Source organism: Castanea sativa, chromosome 1, assembly GCF_040712315.1.
Source record: "Castanea sativa cultivar Marrone di Chiusa Pesio chromosome 1, ASM4071231v1".
NCBI lineage: Eukaryota > Viridiplantae > Streptophyta > Magnoliopsida > Fagales > Fagaceae > Castanea > Castanea sativa.
In genome coordinates, this window is record NC_134013.1 from 58,075,254 (window position 1) to 58,096,244 (window position 20,991).

Genomic DNA, 20,991 nt, shown 5'->3' on the forward strand with positions numbered 1-20,991 from the left:
GAAGATATATGGTTAAGAGTTTTTAGGATCACTCATTTGATATTGGATTTATCCTTACTTGAATTTGAATACTCCTATAACAAACAGATTAGTGAAGACAAAGAGAGAAATTGTGAGAACAAAAGATATAAGTACAATTTCTCTAAGTGCTCTCTCTAGGGACACCATCAACAGTGCTCCAGAACTTGAAGTGTGGAATTTACGAGGAGACTTTGATAGCCTCTTCGGTGACAAGAAGGTGCTCCAAGAACGGTAGAGATCGTGGGGAGTTTGTAAAGTAAACAAAGAAAAAGATCTTACAAGTGGGTGATCTGCTCTACAAAGGTACGTGGAATTATGGCCCATCTAATTTACTCAACATACATATTCCTTCACATCATTTGATGGTCCCTTAGTACTCTAATGTTTAACTTCAATTATATTGTGCATTTCCAATGGCAAGAATATAGAGAGAGAGAGAGAGAGAGAGAGAGAGAGAGAGAGAGAGAGAGAGAGAGAGAGAGAGAGAGAGAGAGAGAGACTAAGAATAGTTTGTACATTGATGCATATTCTATGTGTAACACTGTACAACAGAGAGCTTTATATAGGCACAGTATGTATGAAGTACAAGTAATATGAGTGTACTACAAGTACAGTATACTAGGCCCAAACACAATGGGCAAGACTAACGTATATACTAACACTCCCCTTGAACTCAAAGTAGCAAGGAAGAAACCAACTAGAGTTTAGATATAAGATCTCAAAGATGACTAGGTGGGTGAGTCTTGGTGAAGATATCAACAAGTTGGTCGGTGGAGGAAATGGTATGCAACTATAGACTATTTTTTTTTTAGATGATGACGAGTGATGTGGTAGTCGATTTTAATGTGCTTGTTGCGTCTATGGAAGACATTGTTATAAACAATGTAAATAGCACTATGATTATCACAATATAAGGGAGTTCCAGTGGGCTATGGAGCATTTAAGTCAACTAGGAGCCATCGAGGCCAGACGAACTCAACAGTGGTGTCAGCAAGGATATGGAACAAGAAACAATATCATGCTTCTTGCTATGTCATGAGACAAGAGAAGTACCCAACAAGAAGCAAAAATCTGTGATGGAGCTACGCCATGAGACAAGACAATTAGGGCTCGTTTGGTTTGGCCATGACTTGTTTTCATAACTCAATACTCATAACTCAAACTCAAAACCCATAACTCATAACCCAAACCTCACTTTATCTCAAAAACTTCAAAATTATTGTTTGGTCACATAACTCAATCACATAACCCATCTTTTGCCACCATTACTCATATTTCAGAAACTGAAAACACTAAAGCCCTGTTTAGTTTTTTTTTTTTTTTCCTTCACTCATCACTCTTCATTCAATTGTCATCACTCATCACTCATTTCTCATCACTCATCACTTATCACTCAAAATACCCCAATTTCTTATACCCACCCGTTTGGCACACATCACTCAACTTATTATCACTCAAAATTTCAACTTTTTATGGGCCCCATACCTGTAACTTGGTCAAAGCAAAGTTGTTAGCCTACCTGCGCGGAAGGTTTCATCCCTATTTTTTCTCCTTTCTCATTTCCCCTTCCCCCTTCAGCCCACATACTCTCCCAAAGCACAAACCCGAACCCATAACTCCAAAGAAGCTTAAGAAAATACCCAAAAAAAAAAAAACATTTAAGAAAGAAAAAGACTTCACCTTTTTCATTCTTCCATTCCTTTTTAGCCTACAAAACTCAAGGTACCGAAACCACAAATCGATATCGCCTTTAAACCTTGTAATAGCAAGGCGAAAAATCTCGACGATCCTGGTGACGCCGGCGAAGTCCGAATGGTATTGCTTCATCTTCATGTTTCCCTTGGCTTTAAGCTCACATGCCACAAACTTCTTCCTGAGTCGGCGGAGCAAGTTGAGCTAAGTCTCATACTCAATGTAAGCCAGGTAGTCCTGCTTGAACAACAAACCCATGGCCCACGCCTATCGAAAACCCACACCACAATCAAACCCACGGCCCACGGCCCACGCCCACCGGAAACCCACAACTTGAAACCCGATCTGAAACCCAAACCCATACAAGACCCACCCCCACTGAAACAGACCCATAAACGAGACCCACCACCGAAACGCCGGCCACTGATTCAACTCCAGCCACCAATTCAACTCCACCACTGAAACGCCATACATCAATACCTAACTCCACCATTGAAACGCCACCACAGACGAGAAGAGATGGATTAGAGAAAAAAAATGAGAATAGAGAGAAAAGTAAAGGAAACGGAGAAGAGAAAAATTGAGAGTAAAGGCAAAAAGACCCGTTGGAGCAAGGCAAGGATGAAACGAGACATTGGCAGTGAGACCCGTTTGTGCTATAAAATTACGAAATTGCCACTGATATCCCATAACTCATAACTTGAAAACAAGCTACCCTTGTTTCCGAAATTGGTAACTCAACTCTCAAAAAACTCAATTTTGTTAACTGAGTGAGCACACAGGCAAATCATCCAAACAATGTTTATTAGTGTGGGCCCCACGGATTTTGGGTTATGAGTTAACAAAATTCAATTTTGTTAACTCAGTTTTGCAAAATCCAAACAAAGCCTAAAATTCTGTTTTCAATTTCCATCATTTATCACTCAAATTTTTGAGTTTTGAGTGATGGAAACATCACCCAAAAACCAAGTCAAACAAGATTTTTTCGGTGGAATCCACGCATTTTGAAAACTCAGTGATGAAAACTGAGTGATATCACTAAAAATCATGGTGATCTAAACAAACCCTTAGGATCTTTTTTACTTTTTGATAGGTAAAAGAGATCCTAATTGATTGCTAATAAAAAATTTGATCCTTAAATGTTTTTGTTGGAAATTCCATGAGATGTCAACCAGTTGAGCTCCAAAACTCTTAGTCATAAAATTAAGGAATTAATATCTTACCACTAATAAAAAAAATGACACCTATCTTATTTTTAATTTTTTTTCCTTCTCCATATTAGTTGAGATAACGTTCCTATTTCATCCAAATAACGTTGGTAAACTGGGTAACTCTCTGTCACGTGACTTTTTGTTTAGATCAAACTTTTTTTTCCTCTTCTTCTTGCAGCTAACATCTCAAGTCTCAACCATCTCTTAAACAACAAAGAAAAACCTTTTTTCTCTCCTTCTTTCTGCATTTTTATATTAACTAATTTTAGGATTCCGTTCACGCAAATCTTATGGACCATTTATTATTGTATCCATGTAACAAACTATTTGAAAATTATTTAAAAGTTCCTAATTAAATCTGGTTGAAGTTGGTATATACAACTTGACATCTTAAACCTTTTGCCTAGAATTTTAATTTTTTGAATTGGATAAAGTTGTTGTTTGAGAAATCGTTGAAAATTTTTAATTTCAAAGTTTCAAATTTTTTTGCAATAGAATGAATATGAACACTTATGTAGGGGGAAAAAAAAAGAGAATGAAAATGAACACATTCCTGCTTTGTGCAGGTTAGGAACAAAAATCTTCACTATAAAGAGAAACTTTTTTCTCTCCAACCCTTTTCCTAATAGAACAAAAATCAAACTGGGTTACGTTCTAGGTCAATCCTTCTTCTGTAAGATAGCATGAGCTGCTATGCCTTTGTGATTAACCCCTCTACTCATTACTACTTGAAAACATCACCACCAACAATGCCGCAACATAGAGAAATTTCATTAATCCGTTATCTACACAAACCCCCAAATGAAAGAGAAGAAATTCAAAACAAACCCCAAAATCCTCTTTGTGGAGATTTACCCATAGCAAACCCCAAAATCCCCAAAAGAGATTCGTTAAGTTAGAAGGGAAAAAAAAGCCAGGAGTCATTTTTTTTATTAGTGGTATATATATGGAGTGGAACACAGGCTGTGGGACAAAAGATTTTGATTCAAAATGAAGGATTTTTTTTTTTTTTAAAGAATAAGACACTAATAGGTTTTTGGTGTAGGTAGAGATTATTAAATTTCAGATTTTTTATTCAATTATCAGCGATTTTACCAGTTGAGCTAACTAGAACTCACAAATTATTAAGGGCTCTTAGTTAACTATAAAAGTATCAAAATGAACTAAAGTTATGGAAATAAAATCATATTGAAAATGCATAAAACTAAAAAATAACATAATTAACGAATGATAAAAATAGACCCTTACATTTTGTCTCTCATCAAACCTATCAACTTGAATGAAACTCTACTTGTCTAGAAATTGAAATTTCCACTTAAAAAGAAAAAAGAAAAGAAAAAGATAATTTGAATAATTCAATAATCAGGTTTTTGAAACTTTATATCCTTGAAATAGTGTTATATAAAATTTCTTCTCATTGGACATCAATTAATAAAGGATTGAAGACATAATCAATATTTTCTACCCCTAGAAAATCAATAGACTTTGATGTGTTGTCAATAGGATCTTGAGACTTAAGGTTTATGGTTTCCTGTATTTGGATTCTAAAAAGCTCTTATACCAATTAATGCAGAATATAAATTATAAATATGGAAAGAACTAAATCTTTTTTTAATGAGAAAAACTATATATTGTTATAGCATAACGAAACCTTTAAATCCATATGGATTTTCTTGAATCTATAAAGAAAAATATGAAATCCACTATAAGGGAAAGAGAAAATCCTCTTTAAAATTTTTATTAATCAATTTCATAATTCTAAATTGAAAATTCCTTTACAGACTTGGAGACTAATTTAATAAACCATAAAACTTTTTTTTTTTTGTTGAGGAAACGATCCTGTGGGGAGTAAAAAGATCCTGATGGGAACGTGAGCCTTTTGGGCCGTGTTAAGGAAGGCCGACCTGACCCTGGGTTTAGAAGTTGTTAGTACTATAGGTCGGCCCATACGCCGAGGATCCGAGGATCCAGCCGAGGATGAACCTACGCTCGGATGAGCACCGAAGAACTCGAGATTTCATAGTAAAGGTTAGGGGATGACACAGTTAAGGCCAATGGTTAAAAGGGGTGAACCCTAGAACGCCCCAGAAGCACCGGTGTTGAAGAAATGTCAAAGGTAAAGGCTGTTACCTCCACATTAAAGACCCTGCACCTACCACCCTGGCCGCATTAATGGGGAAGTGACACTTAAATAGTGGAAGGGAAACTTCTAGTCACTGTTCAAAGGCACTAAGAAAAGAAATATCTAGGCTAAGGGAGGAGTTGGGGCAACACGTGTATAAAGTATTAAAAAGAGGAGTATTTAAGGAGGACCTAGAAATGAAACGGGACGGAACTTTTTGTAACCTAAAAAGAAAAAAGACAAAGAGAGAGATATAATATAAGAACATTTCTTACGTCCGAGGAGGCCTATTTACATTACTCCTTGTTATTTCAGTGCATCGGCAATCTTTAGTGTGTCAATTAATCCCCATACACTTCTAACCTAGGTTTAAAGCCCACACTCTACAAATTCGTATTGTTTAAGGCTCATTGGGCCCATAACTCGTTTGGGTCCAGTGCAATTGTGCACTTACAATTGGCGCCGTCTCGTGGGAATCTAGTCTAGAAGTGGGTAGGGATATTATGGCAAAGCTTAGGCTCTCACCATGCGCAGTCACAAGGATCACAACCGGAAGATCATTTCGAACGTCTTGAACAACGTAGGGATTGTGAGGGAAGCGTCCATACAGAATACCCAGGGGTTAGCCATACTCATGGTGGGGGGAGCACTACCCACGATGAGGGTTCTAAATCCATGCGAAGGAAATCAATCGTTTCAAGAGGAAGTTACGCCGTGCTAAACGTAAGGTTTCCCCGTCCTCGTCTAGTTCTTCCTCGAGAAGGATAGGGGAGTTGGGTACGCTTCAAGGTCATGTTCCCCCACCGCGCAACATCCTCCGGTGAGGAGGACGACCACCAACCCGCGTAACGTAGCTTCTCTGTGGGCTTAGGCAACGATACCATGAGTAGGGGCGTTGCACCAACTCTTTCTAAATCTCCGTTTTCACGGAGGATCGAGAGGAGGCTTCCCGTGAGGTTCACCCAGCCCACCTTTACCATCTATAATGGCCGGACTGATCCTGGAGCATGTGAGTCACTTCAACCAAAGGATGGCAAGTGCACTCTCACAACGAGACTTTGATGTGTAAAGTCTTCCCTCCACTGGGACTCCGTGGCTGGAGATGGTTTAACGGTCTCAAATCGGGATCCGTAGGGTCATTTGGGGAGCTAACTAGGGCATTTGCTTCGCGGTTCATTACGTGTAGCGAGTCCCTCGGCCCATTGGACTCGTTGCTATCCATGGTCATGAAGGAAGGGGAGACACCGAAAGCATACTCCGACGGTATACCGGGAGATGTTTAATGAAATAGACGGCGACTTTGACGAGGTGGCGCTTAATACCTTTAAAAGGTGGGCCTCCCTACCGATCACGACCCGAGAAAGTCTTTGACGAAAAAGCCCGTCCGCGTTGTACGCCGTCTTATGGATCGTATTGATGAATATAAAAGGGTAGATGAAGACAAGCAGGGAAAGGAAAGGAGAAGGTTATCCCGCAGAGAAGGCGGATTTCGGGTCGGACAGATATCACAACAAGCCGAGGAGGATTACTTCGGACAATCCGGCTCGGCAGCACCCTGCAGTGTAAAATGCGTGTTCCGAGAACCAAGGCATCGCTATTAGAAAAAGTTCGTAAAGAGCCCTTCTTCGATGGCTTGCGCAAGATGGCAGGGACCCCGCGAGAAGAAATCAAAACCTTTTCTCGTCGGGCACCATCGGGATGTGGGCCACACTACCGAGAACTGCCTGACCTCGTGGAACCATCTAGAGCAGCTCGTCGGTGAGGGAAAGTTAAAGCAAGACTTGTGTCACCACCGGGCGGTGTCGGCTCAAGTTGGTTCAAACAATCGGAGGAACAAGCCTTTCATCTCGGCCAGCATTGGAACAATTAATGTTATCTTCGCCGCACTGGGTAGGACCGGCTCAGTCCCACTAGGGTTATGGCGGTTTCCCATCCGCGTGCCGAGGATGTGGGTAGCGGGCCGAAGAGATTAAAGAGCACTTTACCCGTCTTGGGTTTCTCCGAGGAGGATAAGGTAGGGACTATCCAGCCCCATGACGATGCTCTTGTGGTTACCCTCGTAATAGGGAACTATGATGTGAGAAGGGTGATGATAGATCGGGGCGGCGGTGCGTATATCATGTACCCCGATCTATTTAAAGGGCTAAGATTGGAGTTGGAAGATTTAACCCCTTATGACTCCCCACTTATAAGCTTCGAAGGAAGGGCCGTTATGCCGAAGGGACGGATCCGTTTACCCGTTCAATCCGGCACCGAAACGGTTGAGGTAGATTTCATTGTGGTTGACGCGTACTCTCCATATACGCCTATCCTCGCTGTGCCATGGTTGCACGCCTTGGGAGCCGTCTCCCTCTACCTTACATGTTAAGGTGAAATTCCCTCGGGGGAGCATGTTGAGGAAATCCTCGGCAGCCTGCAGTGGCTAGGCAATGCATATCGGCCGCGGTGCTTCGTCGGTCAGAAATTGAGTCATCAACCTTGCCCATCCGGGAGTCATAGCATCACGGCTCCGAGGCACCCGGAGCGATGACGATAAGACGAGGCTATTTGTGAGGAGTTAGAGAAGTTTGTAATAACGTATGATCCGTAGAGGTTTTTCCAAGTTGGCATACTTTTGCCACACCAAGAGAAGATGGAGTTGTTGAAATTTCTGAAGGATAATTTAGATGTTTTTGCGTGGGACCCCTATGAGGCTCCGTGCGTAGATCCGAACTTTATTTGTCATCGTTTAAACGTCAATCCCGCCATTGTTCCGAGGAGGCAGCCACCTCGGCGATCTTCCCGAGAACATTCGAAGCCGTGAAGGAAGAGGTTCTTAAACTCAAAAGGGCGGGGGCTATCAAAGAAGTTTTCTACCCCGAATGGTTGGCTCATACCGTTGTTGTTAAAAAGAAGAACGGCAAGTGGAGTAGTATGTGTAGACTTTACCGATCCGAACAAGGCCCTGTCCTAAAGATTCGTTCCCAATGCCACGGATTGACCAATCGGTAGATGCATCTTGTTGGACATCCTCGGATGAGTTTCTTGGACGCCTTCCGTGGTTACCACCAAATTCCCTTGGCGTTAGAGGATCGCAGGAAGACCGCTTTCATTACTCCAACCGGGAACTATCATTATAAGGTCATGCCATTTTGGGTTAAAAAATGTCAGGCTACTTACCAAAGAATGATGACCCGAATGTTTGAACAAAGAATCGGGGAAAACCATAGAAGTATACGTGGATGACATGGTGGTGAAGAGTAAAGACAAGACCTTCGCACATGACGTATCCGGCCGACACCTTCCGATGCTAAGGAAGTATAAGTTGCGCCTTAACGCCTCCAAGTGTTCTTTTGGCGTGGGATCTCGGAAAGTTCTTGGGATATATGATTACTCATAGGGGCATAGAGGTAAACCTGCAAGGTGTTAAGGCTATTCGAATTTGCAGCCGCCTAGGAACCCAAAGAGATTCGAAATTGGATCGGAATGGTGGCCGCGTTGAATAGATTTATTTCTCGGTCGACCGACCGGTGCCGTCCTTTCTTTCGCTTGTTGCACAAGTGGAAAGGGTTTCAATGGATCGAGGATCGCGATTTAGCTTTCCAACGACTTAAGCAATATCTTTCTCGGCCACCTATTTTATCTCGCCCGAGGTGGATGAGGTTTTATTCGCTTATCTGGCCGTGGCTGTTCACGCGGTGAGCTTAGTCCTTATAAGGAATGAAAGCTGAGTACAGAGACCGATCTACTACGTTAGTAAGTCCTTGAATGAGGCCGAGGTGCGCTATCTGCCCTTGGAAAAAGCACTTCGGCGTAGTCCACGCCACGCGCAAACTTCCCCATTATTTCCAATCTCATACCGTGGTTGTTTTGACCCGAGTTGCCTCTTAAGGCCGTGTTGCGTAGTGCCGATTATTCTAGTAGGTGGCAAAATGGGGAACCATTTTGGGAGCCTTTGATGTTAAATACAAGCCTCGCACTTCGGGAGAAGTGGACAGTCCTCGCCGATTCGTGGCGAGTTTGAACCATTGCTAGAAGAAGCTTCAAAAGAAGCACACATGGGTGAAAAATCGGTTGGTGTGATTACGGCCGTATCGCCCCCGCTTGGAGAGTTTATGTGGATGGGGTCGCTAATCAAAAAGGGTCTCGGTGTTGGACTTGTTCTAATGTCCCCGAAGGAATTGTCTTCGAAAAATCTTTGAGATTGGCTTTCTCGGCTACTAACAACGAGGCCGAGTATGAAGCAATTTTAGTAGGCATGAAAATGGTACATAAGATGGGTGGCAAGGAAATCCATGTGTTCTCGCTCTCGGCTTGGTGGTCGGCCGTGTCATGGGAACCATTGGAGGCTGCAGACCCCGTGAATGCAGAATATTTGGCCTGTGTCAAACGCCGGCCAGCCGAATTCGACTCCTTTTCCTTAGCTCACGTTTCTAGGAGCTGGAAACACTCATGCGGATTCCTTAGCTACGTTGGCAACGTCCTCGGCTCAAGGGTTACCAAGGGTTATCCTCGTTCGGGATTTGGTAGAACCTTCTCTTAATCGCTAACGCACCTCGCATCCATCTAATAAGGCTCGGTCCTAGTTGGATGGATTCGATCATATCTTTTCTTAAAAATGATATTCTTCCCGAAGCCAAGGTTGAAGCGAGAAAAGATACGTCGAAAGGCGCCGCGTTTCGGTTGTCCGAGGACCGAAGCTATACAAATGATCCTTCTCGCAGACCGTATTTGTTATGTGTACACCCCGAATCAACAGAGGCATTACCGGAGGAATTGCATGAGGGAATTTGTGGGAGCCACACTCGGGGGAAGGTCTTTAGCCCATAGAGCCCTCGACTCGTGTTGGTTATTGGTGGCCCAATATGCGTAGGGAGGCTCGTGACTATGCCAAAATGTGATCAATGTCGAGGTTCGCCCCTAATATTCACCAACTCCGAGGGGTTCTTAACCCTCTCTCCAAACTCTTGGCCTTTCGCACAATGGGGCTTGGACATTGTAGGGCCATTTCCGAGAGCTGCTGGAAACAAAAGATGGCTGCTCGTAGGGACAGACTACTTCACTAAATGGGTTGAAGCTGAGCCCTTAGCCAATATCCGAGATGTTGATTCCAAGAAATTTATATGGAAAAATATTGTTACTAGATTTGGTATACCGCATACACTTGTCTCGAACAATGGCGTTCAATTTGACAGCAACGCCTTTAGGCAAGATCATGGTGACATGGGCATCACAAATAGATACTCTACCCCAGCTTATCCTCGAGGAAATGGGCAAGCCGAGGCCGTTAACAAGGTCATAGTTAACGGGCTCAAGAAGAGGTTGGATGATGCGAAAGGTAGATGGGTAGAAGAGCTCCCTCATGTCCTGTGGACATATCGGACCACACCACGCAGGTCCACTGGAGAGACGCCATTCTCTATGACTTATGGAGCCGAGGCGGTGATACCGCTAGAATCTGGTTTTCCTACTTTAAAGACAAGTTCTTTTAGCCCAGAGAATAACCAGGGACTTCTAGAGAAAGATCTTGATTTACTTGAGGAACGGCGTGAGGCAGCTATGGTCCAATTGGCTTCTTATCGCGAAGCTAAAACGAGGATATGATGCCCACGTGAAGCTAAGGCCACTTGCACCTGGTGATCTTGTATTAAGGAAAGTTGTAGGCACTTCTAAGAACCCAGCATGGGGTAAGCTAGGACCTAACTGGGAAGGCCCCTATCGCATTGTTTCTATAGCAGGCATAGGGTCGTATAGGCTAGCTGACCTAGACGAACGAATTGTACCACGTCCATGGAATGTAAATAATCTTAGAAGGTATTATTATTAATCAAATGAGCTTTTGTCAATTAATGCTTCAAAGTTATGGCTAGCTCTGACATTTACAGTTACAATTTTTAAGAATTAAACGAAAGATTGCTTAATATTTATCTTCGGACTACGACTTTGATTAAAGTTAACTTCTGATTGTGTCTGGATGTTAATACGTTACTGTTTATTAACTCGGATCGTAAAGTTAACTTCTGATTGTGTAAGGAATGGTCCTCGGATCTTACATCTTACTAGATACTGTGATATGCATTACAAGGGTTTAATCATTATATGAGGTCCTTTCTTCTTTTTAATTGAGGCATTGTTCAAATGAATTAACCATGTCACCTTGTATTAAATCTTTAATAATATACGCATGATTATGTGGAAGTTATGATTGTGCAATCCTTGGAGTTAGATTTTTATACTCTGAGAAACTTTTGATATGACTTAATGGGAAACTTTTGTAATAAGTACAAAAAGAATAAAGTAAAAACGAGATACAATCCAAGTGAAAAGTAAACGAAATCGTTCTTCATTAATCGCCGAGTATGCATTACAATATATAATTCAAAAAAAAAATGGAAAAAGAGAAGCCCTAAGCTAAGTCCTAAGCCGTTGGAGGAGGATCTTGCCGAGAGGTACTAGTGCCCTCGGTCTTTCTCAACTCCAAATTTCAAAAAGGAGTCATAACCTCGCTTTTCTTTATCCGCCGTTCTCTTGTTGGAAGGACGTTGGGTTCCACTGTCCGGTTCAAGTCCTTCTCTCGCATCCACTCCTCCTTCCTTTTCTTTATTGGAACCGAAGGTTCTCGTAGGATCGTGAATTTGGCTGGGACCACCGAGGTAGAGCAGAAGAGTTGTCTCGTGATAGGAGTAGCGCGGGAGCCTCTTCAATCTCCCGTATTTCTGGTGGGAAGCCAAACATTCTCGGACTTCCTCAAATCCGAAGATTGGGGAACTCACCCGTTACGTTTAAAGCTTCCCCATACTTTTTGACGCATTCACGGCATAAAGCCGCGAACTCCTCTGTCACTGCTCCCTTCCGTGGTTGCTACCCCTTCATCGAAACTTGCACCTTCGCTGCAAGCCAAGAGAGAGTTGGAAGGAGCCGGCTTCTTCCTTCATCGAGCCGCTTGCTTCTTCGATCCGAGCACTCCATTTGAGCTTGGGAGAGCTCTTCATCTCTTTCACGAAGGAGCTTGCGCTGTCCTTCTATCTCGGGTCTTCATAGTCTTCAAGTTTGACTCGACCCCATTTTTCTCTCCTCCTCGCATCCGCTACTTCCGAGGTCGCCTTCTCGTTCTCGGCAAGGGGTACCCATGACTTCTCGCCCGGCCTAATTTCGAGCTCTCGCCCGGCTACTTTCCGAGTGTCTTCAATAAACTTTTCAGCTACAAAGACCTCCCCGAATAGCCCGTAACAAAGTATGATGGAGTTAGGAATAATAAGAAACAAACTTACCTATAAATATTATTAAAAGTGGAATCTCCCTAAAAAAGGAGAAAAACTTACCAACGCTAAGTCTCTTTTTAGTGAGAGGAATAGTTGTGGTGGCCCATCTTTTCCAAGGTCTCCATGTCCTTGGGCGGCGGAAGCAGGCGTTACAAGACCTCGGCCGGTGGTGGGCGTGGCCTTGTTGAACCGCCCTTATACTCGGGATCGGCAGAGATGGGTGCGCCGTCCCGGCCCTTAGATCGGGGGACCAGGTGGTCGGTGCTCGGCGCACTTCAAATTTCGTCCCCGAATTCCCGATTTCAACCGAACGGGCTCTACCCTTGCCCTTGTCCAGCCTTCGCCGCCGGGCCGGTGGGAGTTATTGGCGTGGTTTTTCGGGGTCTTTATTAATCGTCCCCTCATTATCCCCCTTCCTCTTCTTCTTGGGATCCTCGGGCCGGCTTTGGCTCACTCTGAGGAGGAGGAGGAGGTAAAGGCCGGGGGAACTTGGGACGTCCCCGTTTTCTTTTCTCTCGCAACCTTAGCGCCCCTATTGGTGAGGAGACCCTCCATTCTTCCCATGTCTTCTTCTAATTCGTCTTCGGGAAGGGCAACCACAAACCCCGCAATCCCGCAGGCCTCGGTGGCTTCTTCCTCCTCGTCGGAAAGTACCACAAACCGGTTCCCGCGAGGTCTCTCTGTCTTCGAGATGGAATCGATCTATCTCGTCGTCAAGTGTGTGTGAAGAAGACACCGCTCTTTCCGGAACGATTGCTTGCTGAGTGCACCCGGCGAGGGGGACCGCTCGCTATCGGCCGGTTGTACAAAATGGTGTTAGGAGCGTCCGGAGGTCATGGTCGTCCAAAAAGTGGGGCCGAGCTACGTTTATCCTCTTTCGTCTTCGGCCGCCCGCAATTATGGCGTTCTCTATCTCCCCCGGAAGTCTTTGGAAAGGGGGTGTACCCAAGAATAAGGTGAGCAGCCCGGAGTTGTAGGTCTTCACTAACGAACACCTCGGAGCGAAGTACCCGGTTTAGATCCGCGATGTTACGGTGACTCGACGAGGACGCACGTGTTGCTTATCCGCAAAAAGACGTCAAAACAAACAAACTTGGTCGCATTTACATAGATGTTTAACAAATTTAAGTAAGTACGAATACGCATTTATCGTGTGTGTGTTAGGAGAAGTTGTGTCGTGGGGAGATTAATCCTACGGCGTCGCACCCGGATCCCCCCACTAACGGCAAGGGCGAAGCCGTCGTGCCGGTTCCCGTACACGATCAAGTAGTCGTCCTTCATGCCTTTGTTTGACTTGGGCATGTGAGATTAGCCTAACGGTGCCGGACCGAGACTTAATATAATAACCTACCTTAGAAAGTTTATGGGACTCATATAGGAACACGACATCGTGCCATGTGAGGTTTAAACCCATTTGCTCGTTTAGAGCATCTACACTACCCAACACTCTAAAAACGTTCGTGGGAGGCATTGATCGGGACACAACCGGTGGTTGCGAAGGTACTCCCTTGTTACGTGCTCTCATTGGAAGGGTCATCCCACCCTCTATAAAGGCTATCATAGGAATGATAACCTCTCCCTCCTTCTTTGAACCGGCCACCGGCGTTGCGGGCAATATTCTAACCCTACGTCGCCGGGAATATGGTATTTGGCTCTAAAGCCTTCCATCCCGGCGGCGTATCAACTAGACACTTGAATTTTCCCATTACAGAGGAACGATAGACTAAACTCTAAAAGGGATAGTGTTTGTAGTGATAGCCGAGGACAAATATCAGGGAGAAAAAGGTTAAGAATAGGAGCAAGAACTTACAAGGTTGAAGGAGCGCAAATTTCCACGGTTTTCTGCAAGTAAGGAATGATGGCTGATGTCTTGATGGGATTACCCCCAGAGGAATTAAATGAAGGCGCAGGTTCCCGAAGCGTCACGACGTGCGAAAAGGCGGCCTCGAAATTATATTTGTCCCGCCTAAACTTTCGTGGAGTGATGAGGGCCGTTGGATGTCCATCTCACCGTTGAACGTGAGGGACAAAATGTAACTTGCAGTAATAAATACGCGGGTTGTTCAAAATAAAAACCGCCAAATGGCATACTCTGGGACGCGAAACGATTTCCACACGTGCCATTACTCGCAAAGTGAGTAGAGTAGGTTCTCGTCGGATCAAAACCCTATTTTTCTCCTCGGACGTTGAAAATTAGAGTTTTGAGGGCTATCATGTGGGAGTAAAAAGATCCTGATGGGAACGTGGGCCTTTTGGGCCGTGTTAAGGAAGGCCGACCTGACCCTGGGTTTAGAAGTTGTTAGTACTATGGGTCGGCCCATACGCCGAGGATCCGAGGATCCAGCCGAGGATGAACCTACGCTCGGATGAGCACCGAAGAACTCGGGATTTCATAGTAAAGGTTAGGGGATGACACAGTTAAGGCCAATGGTTAAAAGGGGTGAACCCTAGAACGCCCCAGAAGCACCGGTGTTGAAGAAATGTCAAAGGTAAAGGCTGTTACCTCCACATTAAAGACCCTGCACCTACCACCCTGGCCGCATTAATGGGGAAGTGACACTTAAATAGTGGAAGGGAAACTTCTAGTTACTGTTCAAAGGCACTAAGAAAAGAAATATCTAGGCTAAGGGAGGAACTGGGGCAACACGTGTATAAAGTATTAAAAAGAAGAGTATTTAAGGAGGGACTTAGAACAGAATGGGGAGAGGAACTTTTTGTAACCTAAAAGAAGAAAAAGACAAAGAGAGAGATATAATATAAGAACAGCTCTCGGCTTACGTCCGAGGAGGCCTATTTACATTACTCCTTGTTATTTCCAGATACTGGCAATCTTTAGTGTGTCAATTAATCCCCATACACTTCTAGCCTAGGTTTAAAGCCCACACTCTACAAATTCGTATTGTTTAAGGCTCATTGGGCCTGAGCCCATAACTGTTCTTGGGTCCAGGTGCAATTGTGCACTTACAGATCCCATAAAACTTGATTGATAAGAAGAAATATTTTAAAAGATATCATATTGATACCCTACCATAAAAAGACCCTTTTTTTTTAAAGAGTTTCAACCTATGACGTCAACTTCTGATGATTGCTCTTTATTATCAAACCAAGACATTAATCAGTTTTTGGTGTAAGCGGGGATTGAACCCCAGATCTCTGATACAACTATCAAAGACTTTACCAGTTGAGCTAACTAAAACCCACATAAAAAGACCCTTAGTTGTCTATAAAAGCATTAAAAACACATCTAAAATAATAAAAATCATGAAAATAAATTTATATTCCCTAATGTTACCAAATATACATTAAAATTTTAACAAATGATAAAAATGTGGGGTTTATAAGCTAATACATTTTTAGGGAATAGGATTTTATACCTTTTAATATATAGGGTTTATATGCTCATAAATTTATATAGAATTAATATTAAAATCTCATTGTTGAATATACATGTCTTTCATGTTTTTAATATGCATATCAAATTTTGTATCAATTAATTAAATATTATTTATTATTAAATTCAAAAACTATATTCTATGCACAATTTTAAAGAAAAAAAAAACTAAAAATTTAAATATTTTATGGATAAGATAGTTATTGATCTCAAATTATTCTAAAATTTTGTAAATATAAAAGGTATAAGATGAAAATTTAATCTAATTTGTCAAAATTTATAAATATAAAAGGTATAAATTGTGTCTTATTACTTAAAAAGTTACTACAAACATGACTTGAACATATATGCAATCTAAAGTTATATTACTGGACTTTACCTATGACTGAAAATTATATTTACACCCGACAACTTGCCTTATGCATGACATACCAAAAATAAAAAATCTTGCCAGTAACTTTTCAACTTAATGATCCGTCATGTTGACTACAATAAAGAGATAGTGCTTCTTTGTAAAATAAAAAAAAAAAAAAATCTTGCCACTAACTTTTCAAGTTAATGATCCGTCATGTTGACTACAATAAATAGATAGTGCTTCTTTGTCAGATATTGTCACATTAAGATTTGATTGAAAAAACAAATTTGAAGAAAGAGTAGGGCCGAAAGAATCTACAAAATCTTTGAAAATAGCTTTGACAAATAGCCTTTATGCTGTCGAATTTCTTCGATAGGCATTCATAGCTTTGACATTTTCTAGAGGATACGTCAATATTACTTATACCCATGTTATCAAAATCGAGCTCTTACGTAATATCGTGTAACTCGGCACTGTCATTATGCAGGTAACATCTACTACCCACTCCTATAATAAATGGTGACACTTACAACAAAAATTAGGATAAATTATGCTTTTAATGATGGTTGAATCTTGAAAATTCAAGTGTGGTATAGCAGAATAGTCTTAATAAGAAATCATCAATATGAGTGTGTAGTTGGACGCTTTTATGTGAATTTTAGGGATGAATTCTTTAGATCATTCATGAAACCTAGTTTTGTTTAGGGCCAAAATGAACCCAATTCAAACTAACTGTGTTAAAAAAGGAGTTGTGTGAATTTTAATGTCTTCCTATACACAAACAACTAAATAGTTCAAGGCACCATGTTTATCGGTTAGCCAAAATCTTCAATTTTCTTTCACAAAAGAAGATTCAAATGTAAAAGCTATCTATCCCGATATAGTGACTTTTTATTCTACTCTTTCTGTGATTTCATTATCATTCACATATTTACACTTCCAATCTTGTGAGAGATTGTTAGAAAAAAAAAATTGGTTTTTACAAGTGTTTGGGTGGAAATTTTTGAGCCAAAATTAAAATGGGACCCACATGTTGTTTGAGGCAGCTATGAGTTGGGATGTGTTCTCCTTTGTGAGGAGATTAACATCATGTAATCACTTTCCCAAAACCATTAAGGAGTGAATGAGAAATTTACTCTTAAAAGAGCTCACATGAATATAGTTTATATTGGTGAAAATCCTAGAGTCCCACATGGGAAAGGAAAGCATAAAATATTGAATACATGTTTGTGTGGGCTAGGCCTTGTTCGTTTAATATTTAATAATTTTTTGTTTCAATGTTTGTATATGCACACTATAATTAATTCCAAAACAATATGTCTATTTGTTATTGCACATTTTCCAAACTAGTGTGAGTATCCCTATAAATATGTATCCCTCATTTCATTTTAGTTAGTTCTTTGCACTCATTCATTAGTGACTCTAGAGAGAGAGAGAGAGAGAGAGAGAGAGAGAGAGAGAGATGCACAATTCTAATCACTGTGCACAAAGATTGTAGTGTTTCTTTTGTGTAATGTTGATCATTGTATCCTAGGAGACAAACATCTAAGAGTCTGAAAAGAAATATTATGAGGGATGAAATCTGTCTTAAAAAAATAGTGTCAAACACTAGCCTTGATCAGTTTTGAATTCCATACTGCATTCACTTGAATTTCATATTGCATTCAGTTGGTCTGTGAGCTTTAATTTATTTATTCACGCATAAATATGTGCATATATTGTTTTTTTTTTTTTTTGGGTAAGAAAAGGGGGTATTATTTATAGCTTAGCAACAAAACACTAGGTTTGTCCATAAGGCACTCATGGAGAGTGCATAGTTACAGGGGATATCATAGGACACTCACAAGGAGTTCCAATTTACAAAAGATCACACACATGGTTACTAGTAACAAAAGTATGACATATATTATATTCTTCTAGTATGCTGCCTTGCTCCCTTCCTCTCTTTTGAGTCCATCGAAGACACCATTTGCTTCACAAAAGATGTGACGTGTAGACAAATGGTCCACGCCTAGTTCAGTAAGTGCCTGCAATCATAGACCAAAACAGATAAGACCGGAGCTAAAATACGAAGTCAACAATTAATGACAAGCTCATAATCTATATATATATATATATATATATATATATATAGAAAAATGCTAACGAGTGCTCTTAGGGCATTGATTAACAATCTATTTTAGGAAAATTTTGATATCATTTTTATGAAAAATGAAAAAAGTTGTCAAAATATTAATTGTTTTTTTTCTCATAAAAATTTTCTTTAACTGGATTGTTAACTAATGCCCTAAGGGCACACGTTAGCATGACACACACACACACACACACACACATATATATATAGAGAGAGAGAGAGAGAGAGAGAGAGAGAGAGAAGAATCTATATCAAGATTTTTTTTTTTAGAGCCAAACTTTGTATTAATAATTAACGAGAATCAAAGTACAAAGCTTTTAAGGCCGGGGGAGGGGATTCCTTTAACCAAATAATCTCATCATTGATACATTTCCAATAGCGAGCTAGAGAATGGGCTATAGAATTGGCGGATCGAGCAACACATGACATCGAGTGAATGTGTATCCTCGTAGTCAGACAGTGGATATCTTCATACACATGACCCAGCTGAGAATGAATCGAGCGTAGACTAGAAATGGCCGCCATAACAGTAGTGTTATCTCCCTCAGTTACTATATCAGAGAAGCCCGAGTCTATGGCAAATTCCAGCGCTTTCCTACAAGCCAGCACCTTTGCTTCCTCGCTGTCATGAACTGGTGGCCCTCTAGCTGATAATGACGCCATAACCTCTCCTAGATCATTCCAAATAACAGCCCCGAACCCCGATGCATTAATATCCTAAAAGATGGTCGCATCAAAATTAAGCTTGAAGCTAGAACTTGGCGGGGGAGTCCATCTTGAGCATCTCGCCATGGCAGTTGTGACAGCCAACTAAACTTGGGACTATTTGAACTCATCCAAAAAATCACTAACTCTCTTTACCTGCCAAGAGGGGTCCTGTATTTGTCCACCAAGGATGACTGTATTACGTTGTGTCCATATTAGCCACACCTGCACAAATAAGAGCTCCAACTCCTCTGTAGACAGTTTCAACGTTAGTTCCTCCACCAATTGCAGAAAATCAAGTTGACCACCAGCTCCTTTCTGTAATTTCCTCATGCTCCCGGCCCGAACGTCCTGAGCCACACTGCACTCCCACAACGCATAAAGAGCTTATTCGCTTGTTCTTTTACATAACTCACAGGTGCTATCTTCAACCACGTGTCTGCAGGCCAAATTATCGCGAGTAGGGAGAATGCCATGGCAAGCCCTCCACCCAAACACTTTAATTTTATTGGGAATGTGAAGCTGCCATAACTTGCCCCACACTAACTCACCTGCTCCTGCTTTTGAGTTTCCCCCTCTGCATGCTAACTTCCCTCTTGATTTCGCAAGCCACCCGATACCCTAACTTGACAGAATAGACACTGTAGGGATGATAAATCCAATATTACATGTGTATGTGCTTATTGGGCCAGAGGCCCAATCCGAAGACATTAAATGGTCCGAAGACGAGGAAATATTGACCCAAGAGGCCGTGTTGGTGGTCCGAGGAGGAATCCTTCCTCGGCCAAATAAAGCCGAGGTAGGAAAGTGTTGCCCGACATCCAAAAGCAATGTTCTGGGAGATCCTGTAAGTAAGGGTATGTATGGTGAACGTACCGGATAGGAAGAAGGACTATGAAATATCTAAGATAAAGCTGTTACCACCACATTAAATGCTCTGCAGCTAAACCCACTGGCTGCATTAATAAGGATGTGATGTCTGAGCATCAAAGTTCAACTTTACAGTTATTTTCAAAGACTTGAGGGGAGGGCTGATGGGACAAGTATCCAAACCAGTAATCTGATCCATACATGGAGAATGTAGAGAGGAAGAAGGATGATATAAAAGGGGGGGAGACATTCAGGAAAGGGGATCGGAAAGAAATATAGAAAACAATGTAGACTGGATATTTTTGTAATCTTCCCTTAAGAAGAAAGAAGTAGAAGAAATAGCTCCTCGGCTTGAGTCCGAGGATGATTTTGCATCATATAAACTTGTCCATCAATATTGTTTTGTGATCTTGAGTGATTACCATTGTTAATTAAGCTCATAAGCAACTAGATTTAGGACGCACTTTCTACAAATTTATTGTATTGGGCTCTTTGGCCCTATACCCTTTCTACTATTGGGTTTAGGTACAAATTGCGACCTTACAGACATCATCTCTATTGAATAGCTAGAAAATAGAATCAGCCACGTATCTTCTGCTTAGTGGTATTCGAAGGATTGCTTTAGCATCGTCTTTGTGAAATTTTATCTCTATTAAATGTCTATCCCATGCACCAACAGACCAGTCAATAAGTTCCATCACCCTCCATTCCCATTCTACCTCTTGTGGTGGATGAATCACCTTATTACTTGGATGATTCAGGATCCACTTGTCTGTTGTATATCCAATCCAGTTCCCACCCTCCAACAACATCCTCACTTTAGGACCTCTTGGGCTTCCAGAATACTTTTCCAAACATACGAACTGTTTGGAACATCTTTCGCCTCCAAAAAGCTACATCTTGGGAAGTACTTTGCTTTGAGACAAGTATATAACAATGACCCTGTATCTTGTAGCAACCTCCATCCCTGCTTGGCTAGCACCGCCAAGTTAAAACTTCGAATGTCCCGAAACCCCATATCCCCTTCCTTTTTTGGTTTAGACATCGAGTCCCAGCTCTTCCAATGGATCTTCCTCTCATCACCCACCTAACCCCACCAGAATCTTGCACACATAGCGTTAAGTTCATTACAAAGCTTCATCGGCAGTTGGAAAACTCTCATAGTGTATGTGGGTATTGATTGTGCTACGACTTTTATAAGTACCTCCTTCCCCCTCTAGACAATAGTTTGCCCTTCCACCCCTAAAGC

At 41.8% G+C, this 20,991-nt stretch overlaps 1 protein-coding gene across 1 annotated transcript in view; it reads left to right on the plus strand.

Annotated features, from left to right (window-relative positions):
• Positions 1-20,991, plus strand: part of LOC142622079 (calcium-transporting ATPase 10, plasma membrane-type) — a 102,491-nt gene that overhangs the window by 15,605 nt on the left and 65,895 nt on the right. Inside the window, exon 4 of the mRNA XM_075795508.1 lies at positions 88-324. The gene's annotated coding sequence lies outside the window, so the exon portion shown is untranslated. The remainder of the gene's footprint in view (positions 1-87; positions 325-20,991) is intronic.